Consider the following 14494-nt stretch of genomic DNA (forward strand, 5'->3'; position numbering starts at 1 on the left):
TTCACACAGGCAGGACAGCACATTCCACGGCCTTTGATATACTGCACTGGTTGTGACGTGGAACAAAGACAATCAGAGAATGAGATCACTGAAGTGATTTGATCCTACGACGAAAACACACAAGACGAGCGCTCTACCGATTGAGCTAGATCCTGCCAGTTAGTAAAACAAATAGAATAGAATAGATGTTTAACGAAACCCCAGAATGAAAAATACATCGGCTATTGGGTATCAAACTACAGTTAGTGAAAAATAAAAGCACGTATGCCAGATAGCTAGGCGTCTGCTGTGTGAGGATAGGGGTGCATGGGGCACTGACCATCCAACTCAGAAGATTACGTATTGTCCCCAACCCCTCCAACCTACAGTCGAAAGACGAGTTAATATATCACTTGTCCCTGCACCTGTTACAGTTGCGGACACTGAAATATGAATAAAATAGCAATATTTTAAAACGCAAAGTCATGGGCGTACATAGGATTTTGAAAAGGGGGGTTCCAATACATAGGATTTTGAAAAGGGGGGTTCCAAAATAGATTGCAGAGATATTGGGCATATATTTCTATGTTGAGTAAATATAATAATGTCAGATATCAATGTCAGATATATTAAATTATAAAAAAGCGATTTCAGGTGGGGTTCGGTCGACCCATCATCACTGTATGAAAGCGACCTACATTTGTGTTTGAGTGTGCACTTCACCACACAACTCAAAGGGGTTCTCACGTTGTTAACAGAAGATAGGACATCAACAATTAATGAAAGATCGTCAAAGGCGGGGTTGTAATAGTAAGTAAATAATCATCAAAGGCGGGGTTGTAATAGTAAGTAAAGAATCGTTACCACACTGTGTTTAAATCGAAACATTAATAACGACAAAGCGAAAAGTAGAAGCACCAGTCTGAAACAGAAACCCGCACTTATTAGGTATGACACCCTGCACCTGTTAGAGAAAGTAACAGATACATTCGCTACTGGAGATTGCAAACTAGTCATTCAAATCATGTAGCACAAGTAACATATTTTATCTCGGCCTGCACATAACTCTGTTTGGAAGGAAGGAAGGAAGGAAGGAAGTATTTTATTAACGGCGCACTCAACATATTTTATTGAAGGTTATATGGCGTCGGACATATGGTTAAGGACCACACATATATTGATAGAGGAAACCCACTGTCGCCACTTCATGGACTACTCTTCGATTAGCAGTAAAGGATCTCTTATATGCACCATCCCACAGGCAGGATAGTACATACCACGGCCTTTGTTACACCAATTGTGGAGCACTGGTTGGAACGAGAAATAGCCCAATGGGCCCACCGATGGGAATCGATCCAAGATCGATCGCGCATCAGGCGAGCGCTGTACCACTGAACTACGTCCCGCCCTGGCCTAAAGTCATCGAACTCAATAGAAGATTGGTTACTACAAAATCACGATGTCAGTTTGTAAAGTGTATCAATTTATTTTTTATCCTCCTATTATTGATATATTTATTTAGTCCATATTTTATCACAACATTGTAATTGCTCTATTTCATTCTGATATCAATATGTATATTATGTTCAGATTAAGATTATGAAATGTCTGTTTGCTATATGCAACATGTAAAGTATGCATTCGGGGCCTCATCCCTGACATTACCATAACACATTTTTGGAGCAATAAATTATTCTGAAATGCAACCTGATATCCATGTCATAAATCCATGTGATAATTTAGTGTATTAAGTTATTAACCCGGGTAATATTGGTATGCAAATTTGCAAGGTCTCTTGGTAATGTATTGCTGCGGATGGGTCATTTGTTTACAAGCCATACCTACCTTAGCGTAACGTTTTCAAAGATTTAGTTAAAATGGGTGACGTCACACTAATTTGTGCTAATCGTGATGACGTCATATTACCGATGGAGGCGACTTTAGTGCTGTGATTTACCAAAAACAATCTAATTAAAATGTTATATTTGAAGTGTTAAACGATAAATGAAATTTGCTACTCATGTTTTCTAATATGTAAAATATCAACCTCGACAAATACCGATTAACATAGACTCGGCTGATATTTTCCATATTAAAAAAACATTCGTGACGAATCCTTTGTTTATCACATTTTAACTAGCATATCCAGTGAAATCAAAGTGTGTGATATTTATCAGATCACATACTTTCATAATTTGATAACTTTGCAAATTACATGTAAATTAATCGAGGTTACGACACTACGTTTATTGACCTGTAAGCAAACGTTCTACGGTAACACTCCATAATTGACGTGTTTCATTCATGAAATAAAAACATTCCAATAGCAATTTTACACTTAACGCCGTCCATTCAAAAAGACACCGCCACATAATTTTACATCATTTGAATATCTAGTAATGAAAAACTGGAATTAAAGTTGCATGTAGAGTTCACAAAAAAAAACCCACGTTGTATTAAGATTAAGATTATATGATACAGAGATTGTTACCCTCGTGTGTTTCGGTATCGTCAAAAGCATATATAAGGAATGCAAATGTATTCTGCTCGCCAGAGGATCGCATAATACAGTTTTTATTCCAAATATATGATATTGACAGAACAGAACTTTATTACACGCAGGCCGTTAGGCAACGGCATATGGGGAAACATGAATAATTACATAATATAATATGTGACAAGACAGGACAGGGTTTACAGTAGATATTCCATACGTCAGTCTGATTAAAATTAGCTCTACTGGGTCTACCAGTAGACCAAACAGCATTGCGTGGACTCCCATGTCCAGGTGACATTTGATCTATAAACAACAATTTAAATATCGACCAATTACACTTCGCCTTTTATAGCGTTATTCGGAGCATACAAATTCTAAAAATATCGGGCGAGACTATTTATGCAATAGGCCAACTTGTTGGTCTATTTTAACATTGCAAAAACGGGGGTGGGGGGGGGGGGGGGGGGGTGCAGTAATAAACTATGGATTGTATACTAGTATAAACAGATTTTATGGCTATACCATCACGGTTTTTTCTTCGTCTGTAAACGAATTGTATATACATTTTTATATTGCAATTAGTTTCCGGAATACTTCGTAATTCACCCGAATCATTTCGTATACCCTCGGCATAATCCTGAATGTTTTCAAATTCTTTTCAAATCACTGGCATGTTTTTGCAAAAGGAGGTTTTGAATGGTCAAATGAAAGGTCAAAAGGACATGAGCTCCAACGGGCTGCTGTTAGATCCACATGTAATAGTGAAGCTAATTTTAATTAGATAGGTCCATACGTCAATTATGGAGTGTCGTTCTAGTACGTTTGCTTAAATGTCAATAAACGTAGTGCCGTAAATTCGATTGATTAACATCTAATTTGCAAAGTTATCAAATTCTTAAAGTATGTGACCTGAAAATGTAAAATGTAAAATGTGGATATTTAGTAATTATAATGTTGTTTGGTTACGAAGTCTCCATCACGGGCCTTCACGGTTATTTTACGGACCGCAGACTAGCGACTCACAGAGATCGTTTTTCAAGAAAAATATTTAAATATTCTGTCATTATTACTCTTAATATTTAATTTATTAAATTTATTAACCTGTATTGTCAATTAAGGCCACTGTAAGTAAACATATTAAAGAGATATAGTACAGCAAAGAAATCTATAGATTAGAGAGTTAATGTACAGGAAAGAAATACAGAATACAGATTAAAGAGATGTAGTACAGGGAAGAAATACAGATTAAAGAGAAACAATGTACAGGACCATGAGCGTATGGGGACTCTTTGATTTAGAGGGGCTGGAGGGGTTGATTTCCCCGAAATTTTACCCAGATAAAAACTGCCCGAATTTTCCCCACTGTTTTTCCCGAAAATATACATATACATATACATATACATATACATATTATACACACACACACACACATATAATATATATACACATATACATACACACACACACACACACACACACACATATATATATATATATATTATGCCTTTTCTGTTGGGTCGATGGCGGCGACGCAGAAGGAGCCGCTGCCAGCAGTTTAGCTGCCGGTCCCCCCCCACCCCCCCTCCCCCGAACCGTCCCTTTGCGCATGTTTCCTCTTCGCCTTCCTTCCTTTCTTCTTAACATCACCATACACTAGCGTCAGGGTTGCCCGTGACTAGTATAGGCGTCGCAATATTCAACTAATTCTTCATACGATGAGATCATTCCCCCCCCCCCCCCCCCCCCCCCCCCCCCGGGTGGACATCGAGAGCGCAAGTAACTACGTACGTCTCCATCAAAATCAAAGCTGGGAATGCAAATGACATCATTCGGGTTTGACTCCATTTCCATTCAAAAAGACATTGCGTCACGTATTTTTACGTCATTTAAATATTGAGTAATGGCTGACTGGAATTGTCCATATAAAATTTACATCTTCTAAAGGGTTACCCATGCTCAGGAAATACATTTTAAACTTTAAAATCACTAACATACCTTGCTTGGTACTTGCTATCTTGAAACAAGGTTGTGTTCGGGAAGTTTGACAGCCATGTTAATTATATGCAAATTTAGCATATTTTCCCAAGGTTTATTCCGGTGCATAATATGTTGTTCCAGAGTCAAAATGAAGAAAAAGGTATGTTGCAATATTTGATGGGTGTAGCCCCAAATTGACTAGACTAATAATATGTTTAAATTCCATTACAAATATTATAATAAATGATTTAATGCAGTAGTACATCAAAATATTAATGGACAACTAAAGTACTTCATTAAAATGTTCTGCAATGTTATTAGAACGTAATCACAAAAGTGGCATTCACCCAGGATTGATATGTATGATATGTCAGCAATAATTCTAGCATGGATCAGATATTGTTCTAAACACGAATTCCGCTGAATAAAATATTTCACCTTAAACGTATTCGGTGAAACTGATAGTTACATCCATAAGATGTTAATCTCAAAACAAATATTGTATTCATTTTTAATGGGCATCCATGGGAACAACTACAAAACACGTTTCATCGATCTAGGACATACAATGTGTGAGAGAAAAAAATGTTTTTAATGTTCAGGTAAACGGTAAACTATTTTGATGTAAAATAAATAATTAATTTAATTTTTAATTTTTTTACAAGCACATTGAGGAACATGCATGGGTGCCACTATAAAGCAAGTTCAATTGATGTAGGACATACTGTTTATGACAAACGGATCTAAACGAAAACGTAAAAATGTGTTTAATTAAAACTTCATATTTAAAGTATTTCCTTATGCTTTGTGGCGAACATCCATAGGAACAACAATAAAACACGTTTCATCGTTTCTGAGAAATTTATCTAAACGCAAACTTTAACATTAAACTTAAAGGGACATTCCTGAGTTTGCTGCACTTTTTAAGATGTTATCGATTAACAGAGACTTTTTAACGATTGTAATTACATATCAAATATATTGTTCTGCATAAAATATTAGTGGCCGTATATTAAACGTGTTTTGATCGTTCTAATATTTGTACTAGGTTGAATTTCATTTTATTTCCTAAAATATATTTTTTTTTATATGTACAAAATTATTTGAAGACAAAATCCAGTTTGGGCTTCTAACAAATATTAAACGACCAGAAACACAATGAATATACAGACACTAATATAGTAAACAAGAAAATATATTTAATATGTAAGTTTAATCGTAGAAATATGTTATTAGTCGAAAACATCTTACAATGCAGCAAACTCAGGAATGTTTAATTTAAAGAAATTGAGTTGACATGAACAACCACGGGATCAGGTATAAAGAAAGTTTCATCCATCTAGGATTTACAGTTTGTGAGAAATGGAGCTATACGTAAAACGTTAACCTTTAGCTAAACGAAACACATTTCGTTGAGTTAAAATAATGCTCTATAATGAACATCCATAGGTGCAACTGCAAAGCAAGTTTCATTAATGTAGGACACACACACACTTACAATCACACACATACTTACACACATACATACATACACACACACAGACACACAAACACACACAGACATACATACATATATACGTCGGTGCACGAGGAAGTTTTCGACCCATCGGGTAGTTCTACCTAACCATTCGGTCATCATCGTGTAAGTGTAATTCGAGACTTCGTTTTTGGTTCGAGTGTTGCGGTGTAAACGACCCTTCTTAGTTCGACACGATATTCTAATATATAATGAGTAGAGGGTTGGGGGGGGGGGGGGGGGATTCGTCACGAGAATATTTGAATATAGAAAATATCAATCGATTCTATGTTAATCGGTATTTGTCGAGGCTCTGCCGATACCAATAGCGATTAAATAGACGAGGTTGCAATTTTACATATTAAGAACACGAGTAGCGATATCTGTTTATCCTATAACACTTCTAAAATAACATTTTAATTCAAATTGTGTAAATCACAGTACTAAAATCGTCGCTATGGGTCATATGACGTCATCACGATTAGCACAAATTACTTTGACGTCACGCATTTTAACTAAATATTTGAAAACGTTACGCTCAGGTAGACAGGTGTTAGGTTGTAAACAAATGACCCACCCACAGCAATATATTAGCTAGAGACCTTGCAATATATATACACACACACATCGGCTATTGGGTGTCAAACAATGTAAGTACTTTCAAGATAAACCCCGATATGACAGACTGTCGATATAATCATTAATGTACACATATACATGTATGTACAATTCCATTGGTTCGAACGCTGAATGGTCGAACACGTTGCTACGCTCGAGCCAAGGACGAAGTTCCGAACTTTGTTTTTAAAAAGTAAACCATTATATTCTGCATTTAACGGTACATTCCCGAGTTGTATTGTAAGATGTTTCAGACTAATAAAATATTTCTACGATTATATTTACATATTAAATATTTTTTTTCTAGTTTAAAATATCAGTGTCTGTATATTCAATGTCTTTCTGGTCGTCTTAATATTTGCAAGAAGCCCAAACTGGATTATGTCTTCAAATAATTTGGTACGTACGAAAAAAATCTTTTTTAGAAAATAAAATGAAATTTAAAGGCGCTCAATCACGGATTTAGTGGGCCTTATTTTTCTAAATATAGATTATAAATGGAAATTACATTAATTTGGAATACAAAACCTAATTATTGCATGATCCAAAACATTTTAATTGAACTACGACCGAGGGAATTCCATGACACGCTTAATTTTTAAAATTTGGAAGTCTTCTTGTGAAAAGTCATAAAAATACGGCAAAACAGACTCGTAGTGATGAGGCTGTATATACGACAACCGTATAATATATTTTAGAATTTTATATAAACGACAGTCGAGACTTGGCAAATGAGGGCTGGCAATATAATAAAATAAATTTAAAAAATATATTATTTCATGACGAAAATAACTGCGAATACGCTGAAATAAAATAATAAATAGTCGGAACATGAATTCACCATTTATTATTATTATTATTATTATTATTATTATTATCAGCCGCGTATGCATGGAATTTAGCAGGGGAGAGAGTCTAGACGGTTACAACTATAGTGCTTGGTTCGAAAATGGATAACATGTTTTCCAGCGTCACAAATGTGACATATGACCAGCCCGTCGTTTTTCGTTAAACATTTGCAAATTATTTTGACTGATTTGCGAAGTGGTTATTCGGTTTAATGTACAACGTAAAAAACAAAAACAAAACAAAAAAAAAAAAAAAAAAAAACAACCAACCAACCAAACAAACAAACAACAAAACTAAACAGTATAGGGGCCTACTGTCGCATGTTTTGCCGTCCAAAGGTTGGCTTAATTATTACTTAACCCAGTTGAATCCAGTTCTAGGTGTAGGGACAAGTTCAGCCCGCCGTTTGTGCGCGTGTGCATGCACGTTAATCATGCATTTTTATAGACCCCCCCCCCCCCCCCCCCCGATAAAACACCGCCCCATCCACCCCAAAAAGGTGTAGTAGACATAATAATAATAATAATAATAATTAATAATAATACACTGTTGTTGTTCGTGTTATTATTATTACATGTATTATAATTATTATTACATGTATTATAATGTTGGAAAATCACGTCGCGGTGGGGCGGTTGTTACAGAACATTACATAAATTTAGAGGGGGACCCGCGAGTGGTCTCAGCGTTACTGGTATAAAAAATATGTATTTTGAGATTTATTGTCCCTTGCAATTTTGCGCTTTTGAAATATGACTAAATACAGCAAAATAACCTTGTAGTCATATTTATTTGCGGTAAAATTAACTTTTAATTTTTTTTTACGTAAGGAAAGAAATGTTTTATTTAACGACGCACTCAACATATTTTATCAACGGTTATATGGCGTCAGACATATGGTTATGGAACCAGTTATGGATCACTGGTCGGTGCAGGTGGTTTACACCTACATATTGAGCCTTGCGGAGCACTCACTCAGGGTTTGGAGTCGGTATCTGGATTAAAAATCCCATGCCTCGACTGGGATCCGAACCCAGTACCTTCCAGCCTGTAGACCGATGGCCTAACCACGACGCCACCGAGGCCGGTATTTACGTAAGGAGCCTCAAAATTGCAATCAGAGAACAATTATTAAGTTCAAGCCCTGTTCTTAGTTTGTGTACTGTCCGAAGTTAGTTTCTCTTTCAGATAATTTACCTCAGCAGCTGATAATTAGTAATTTGTAATTTTTATTTTTATTTATTTGTTTATTTATTTATTTATGATTAAGTTTTTGTTAGTACTGTAGGGGCAATATTACGCTATTCATAGATTCATATACCGTCTCCCCTGTTCAGAACACGCACTGTTCGTACAGTACTTGGTATGTATTCCTCATGTTCCAGATGGATCGGTAATATGGATCAATCAAATACTTATTTATCGCCTCTATACATTTTTCTTGTGAATATTGCCAGCCCACGTTAGCGGAGGCTATATACACGGCCGTCGTATATATAGTCATATCGTATATAAACGCCGTCTAGTTCAGAGTATTCTTTTAAAATGTAACAATTCCTATCCCAAGTCAGCTGTTATGGCATATTTTGCATAAAATATATTTGACAAGATGGAAAATGAAGATGTAATTATGATGTTTAGAGTTTTTTGCGTACGACTAACGATAAATTTACCTATAGATGCAAAGGCCAAACCAGTCGGGATTGTCGACGTTTAACATGTCACTGTTACTAAAATAAATGAATGTATAAGCTTATTATCATTCAGTACATGTTTTTATTAATTTTTAATAACTTATTTTTATTGTTATTTTTTTTTTCTATTTACCCTACATCGCAGAGGACGGTAAAGCGTTCTCGTTCCACGTGCTTGGTAAATCGTTTTGACATTGCGGTTATTCGGGTGGATGCCCGTCACGTGACTCAAAATAATACGTCACACCTCTGCTCTCCAAATAGCCGTTATTTTTCTCCGAATTATGGACCGTTGACATAATTCAATTAGTTTTACAAAATATCAGTAATAAGAGAGTTATGATAATTATGTAGATGGTTAAATAAAGTACTTTTAGCGACAAATCAAATGTATATATTTTCAGATAATATTTTGTTAGGTCATTAATTAGATCAGCCATCCGTGACAGAGCGCGTTTAACCTAATACAAATATTAGAACGATCAGAAATACGTTTAATATACAGCCAATAACATTTTATGCAGAAACATATATTTGATATATAATTACAGTCGTCAAAAAGTCTCTGTTTATTGATAACATCTTAAAAATTGCAGCAAACTTAGGAATGTCCCTTTAAATGTCGCATAACATTTAGGTCGATTACTACCCTTCTCACTTATATTTCGCTCGAACCGGTAATCCATTAAATTGGAAGAACTAACAATATAGCCTTCAGTGCTCTTTATTATAGTGAAAAGGTCATTTTCAAACCATGTGAACAATCTATCTTGCATCTCTCATATGTGCGATCTGGACCGGAACTTGTAAGTGGAGAAATCCATTTTTATTTTTACTTGCGTTAGCGCCTTTTTGTTACAATGTCTTACTTGATTTACAATAGAATAGATTTGATATTGAACGACACCCCAGCAGGAAAAATATATTGGCTATTCGGTGTCAAACTATGGTAAATGCATACAAACAAAATGATGATCAATATCAATATTGACAGTATAAAGAAATGTGCAAAAATACAAATATGACAGATAGAAAAAAATTACAATTTATAATAAAAATCACTATGGTTTCCAAGTCACGTCGTATTTGAAACATTACACGCGATTGCAACAGAGTATGATTATTAAAGTTAAGAAAAGGAGTATTTATTAATAGATTTAAGAAAGTGCAGTTATGAAGTTAAACTAAACAACCCACGTTTTTTGTATAAAATTAAAAGAAGGTATGTATTAAACACAGAACTTCACATAGGAGTCATTCCATGTCAGTTCAACACAGCTTTTGACATCACCATCACCGATTTTCTTGAAATTTGGCAGGATGATTGGTTTTGTGGAGAAAGAAACACTCAGAAACCAAATTTTACCTTTCTGAGATAATTAATTTTAGTAAAGTAAAGTTTGTTTTATTTAACGACGCCTCTAGAGCACATTGATTTTTTTATCTTATCATCGGCTATTGGACGTCAAACATATGGTCATTCCGACACTGTTTTTAGAGGAAACCAGCTGTCGCCACATAAGTTACTCTTTTATAACAGGCAGCAAGGGATCTTTTATTTGCACTTCCCACAGGCAGGATAGCACAAACCATGGCCTTTGTTGAACCAGTTATGGATCACTGGTCGGTGCAAGTGGTTTACACCTACCCATTGAGCTTTGCGGAGCACTCACTCAGGGTTTGGAGTCGGTATCTGGATTAAAAATCCCATGCCTCGACTGGGATCCAAACCCAGTACCTACCAGCCTGTAGACCGATGGCCTGCCACGACGCCAACGAGGCCGGTCCACATGTCGGGAATGCTAATTCACTGACATGATCATTTAAATGACCTTACATGTGCGGATTTAAGGAGAGATTGCTGGGATCCGAACCCAGTACCTACCAGCCTGTAGACCTATGGCCTAACCACGACGCCACCGAGGTCGGTACATAATTACTTTTAGAGACATGGGTTAACGAAATTTTTGCCGGAATAGCATGACCTTGTGGGTTCACAGATTCATATCTCCCGTAATGCAGCACCTAGAATCATGGGGCTTTTGTCAAGGTCATATGCAACCCAATACTGTATTTTAATCAAGTATTATAATTTCTAAAGAAAATAACAACTTTTAACTTTGACCTTGACCATGACCTTTACATTAAGAAATGGGTTTCGAAATTACCCAAATTCCACTAATTTATTTGTACTCCATGATATAACAAACAATTCCAGCAAATTTGGTGATGGACAGTCTTACAGTTTATGAGTAATCATCCACTGAATGAGAGAATGTCATTGATAATCTGCTTATAACTGATTTCCGCTTCATGTGAACCGTTGTTGCCAATTATTGTTTCCTTGGCTGAAAGCATGTATGTGCGTCCTTTTGCTATGGTTGGATGAACAGTTGTTAGAACATCTTGACAGTCCATAGTAAGGATATCGGGATAGTCTGGAAATACATATGACGGTGCTGGTCCATGAGGATGAAGAAGAGTCAGCCGCACATCTAGAGTTTTCAAATCAGTTTCTTTAACACATGCCAGCCACCACTGACTGTCATATATTACAGTGACATATCCTTTTATGGAACACACATCCACGGTGTCTGAAAGGATAGATATATGTTCCTCTCTTTGGTCTGGACAGGATGAGAAAACACGAACAGCAACTTTATCTTTTGACAATGGACAGACGCTGTGTATCGTCCTTGTCCCAGGAATGGTGCGTGCCGTTTTGAATCTCACACTGAGAAATTTTGCTTCCTTTTGTTACAACTCCGTTGTTACAAACTGACAATGGATTTTTTTTATATCTCAGATTGTGCAAATTCAAATAGCTGGATAGGTGTCATTATTTGCTGGTTATATGGTCGTTGGAGACTAGCTCTGGCTGCAAGTCTTTTATCTACCCCAACTCCATCATATGTGCCTTTTCCATGTGATGTTACGAAGAAGTGCCATTCTGCTGGAATACCAACATCATTCTCATGATAACACAAATTTATACAAAAATTTAAATGTTTGTATTGTGCAGCACAACCATCTGAAAAGTACAAAAGCTTTTTGGGCAATCCAAATTTTTTGATAAAAATCTAATGAAAAATCTCTGAAAAAGATGTACAGCTATCGTGTCATGTGTGTTACACTCAGAGATGATAACAAAGCTTAGCTGCTGAATCATCTCTTGTGTTCGACAGTAACACACAAATGGATGATTTGTTGCTTGTAAGGTATTCCAGTGGAATAACTTGTAGCATCCTGGATAACGAAACTATAATTTTCAGCAAAATCTGCAACAACCAAGAACCCTCCAGGTCCTAAACTACTGCTTTTCTGCTGAAAAAAGGTAGACTGTTGTTTAGCAATGAAATCGTGACACACCAGCCATGAAAAAAGTCAAAAACTCATCTACTCTTTGTACCTGTGTTTCTAGAGGTGATCAGTCTGTTGATGTCCACTGTTTGTATTGAATCTGGTCAATCATGCTATCTTACATATATGTCTCAAGTTTATCCCACAATCTATTTGTTCCTGGATATTAAGCATTGTATGTGCTGCTTTTGACTATCTACTTTGACAGACAAAACGTCGTTCATACCTGGCATCTGTCTGCTGATTGATTCACTTAGGTAAACTTCTTTCACCATTACCCTCTGTTGCCTTTGAAATTACTTTGCCACTTTTGACATTAGGTATTGATAGAATTCCCTGTTCCTTAACCAGATACTTAGCCTTCCTGGCCATATAATTAGAACACTGGAATTCATCTACTACCTTTCTAATACTCCAACTTTTGGGTAGCACAGTTAGCACTTGGACGTTTTCACTTTTCTTTGTCAAAGAGTGAAACTTCTCCTTAAGTCGAGTAATCATCTCGTCTCCAGCATCTTTGTATTCAGCCAAGAGTGTTCCTGTTGCAATATCTAGTTTTTTCCTCACCGTGAAATCTATCTGTGCAGCTTTATCTTTCACGTAATGCAAACCTTTCATTCTTGTATTACTTTGAATGGGAGATTCACCTATTAATGACAAAGATTCGTTTAGTCTGTTAAGCTCGCAGTTGGGATCAAGAAAATCATATTATGCTCTGGTGATTTCGATGTCTCATGTACTTTACTGTTCACTAGAACATCACTTTCATCACTACTTAATTCTTGTCTTTCAAGTGGATCTGCAGGCAGCTTAGCAAGTTGTTTTCGACATTGAGTACATGGACGCTATCCAGAAATGAACTTCAGACTTGGATAGGTCAAACTAACTTTTGATAACTTCTCGCAAACCTTTTGTCTTTCTCTTACTGTGATATCTGAATGGGTCACATCATGCTGACTGTCTAAACATGAATTATCTCTTTACAGATGACATTGTATACACATGTACAAAATTCAAAGAAAGTTATTTTTGCCTGCTGTCGTTTCACTACAAACATTATGACAAAAAGTTAAAGAAGTTAATTAATTCAAATTAATAAACTACAATGAAAAGAGACGAATCCAAAGAACCCCTCAAAACACCAACACAGCTTCCTCTTATGATATTATGAAATTTTGCACTGCAGCAATCTTGAATTGCATGTTTTTTGACAACTTAGCTAACATTCAATGGACAACTGTTCACAAACTGTATGAGTGCCCATCACCAAATGTGCTGCAATTGTTGGTTGTATCATGAAATTTGGGTAATTTTGAAACATATATATTTTTGAAGGTCAAGGTGAAGTTCAAAGTTAAAGTTAAAAGTTGTTAGATTTTTCAAAATCATAATACCTGAATAGAATACAGTATTGGGCTTCATATGACCTATAAAATGTTAAAAGTCCCATGCTTCTAGGTGTTACATTACCGGAGATATGAATGTTTGAACCCACAAGGTCACGCTATTCCGGCCAAAGTTCGTTAAAAGTAAAAGTAATTATCTCAGAAATATAAAAAATCGGTTTCTGGGTATTTCTCCATGATACCTATCATCCTGCCAATTTTTAAGGACATTGGTGGTGGTGATGTCAAAAGCTGTTGTGAACTGACATTGAATGACTATACGTTGTTTTCGTTTCCTATTTATTCAATTATGTTACTTTGTGCAATATATACCACTCTTTTAGAGAACGTTTTGATAAACATTCATTCATCCAATTATTCATTTCATACAAAATTATAAAATAAACGACCCCCCCCCCCCCCCCCACACACACACACACACACACACACACACACATATATATACATACATACATACAATTTGTGAGGCCAGAACTGATTTAATTATCCCCTGTGCCAGTGCGAAAATATCTATGTATGTAACAGTCAACCTCGACATACATACAATATATAGATAGGCATACATCAATACATACCAGCCAGTGCCAGGTCGGCCCAC

This window comes from Gigantopelta aegis, chromosome 14 (assembly GCF_016097555.1).
Source record: "Gigantopelta aegis isolate Gae_Host chromosome 14, Gae_host_genome, whole genome shotgun sequence".
NCBI lineage: Eukaryota > Metazoa > Mollusca > Gastropoda > Neomphalida > Peltospiridae > Gigantopelta > Gigantopelta aegis.